We start from the raw sequence: 992 nt of genomic DNA, 5'->3' as shown, positions 1-992 counted from the left end.
TTTTTCCGAGTCCCTTTGTATTATTTATAACCTAGTGTTGTACCAGGTTTTTATATTTATTAAATAGCAATTTTAACCGTAGTAAACAGCGGTGTCCGCAACAACACACCAAACAATGGAAATAGATTAACACTGTATAATAGTACTTTTCTAGATGTAGAAAAAAAATGGCACAATTTAAATGAAAAGCACTCAAAAACGGAAGAGGCGCGAATAAAAAGCTTCCTTAGTCAATTGACCTGAGTTATTTATGATTTGATGAAAAAATTATAACTTATAAAAGTCTATAGTTTATGTTTAATTATAGGTTGATTTGAATATTAATTTTAAAAAACAAGTTAATTATACCTGGGGCTATGGGTTTACAAATGATCATGATGATAATAATTAATACGTTAAAACTTTAAACAATTAAATTATTAGTAAACATGGTTTCTGACACTTAGACGGAGAGGAATGCAAGGAGACGGAAAACATGATGCGTCACGTGACTCTTGGTCCCATTGATTACACGAAAACATAATTTGCATTATTACAATACAAATACTTACTCTTAAACGTTAATGTTACCCATTTCATTATCCACAAAGGATTTCCTATCAACTACAACAATGTAAGACTACACAAGTTCAATTTCAATAATTTTACGGCTAATTACATGCTGCATTTTATTTTGCTAATAACAAATTAACGGATCACTCTTAAACGTTAAAAATTATACTACAATGACCTGCGAACGAACTACAACATATTCGGTAAGTTCGTTTATTTAATAATCATTTTTTCCGGGCTATTAACATACTGGTCGGCGCGGCCGCTTGCTGCCGCGGCGGCGCTAGTAGTAAAAAATCCCAATAAAAAAGATCCATTCGAGGAAATTGTCATTTTGACAGGACTACCGCTCGACTGTGAAACTGTGAGATTAGAGCGCTATAAATTTTGACCGCCGGTGCCCGGGATCGAACCCGGATCGTTGGCATGCTAGGCTTGCA

The sequence above is a fragment of the Fopius arisanus genome, unplaced genomic scaffold, assembly GCF_000806365.1.
Source record: "Fopius arisanus strain USDA-PBARC FA_bdor unplaced genomic scaffold, ASM80636v1 scaffold00467, whole genome shotgun sequence".
Classification (NCBI taxonomy): domain Eukaryota; kingdom Metazoa; phylum Arthropoda; class Insecta; order Hymenoptera; family Braconidae; genus Fopius; species Fopius arisanus.
Note: the sequence above shows the minus strand (reverse complement) of the source record.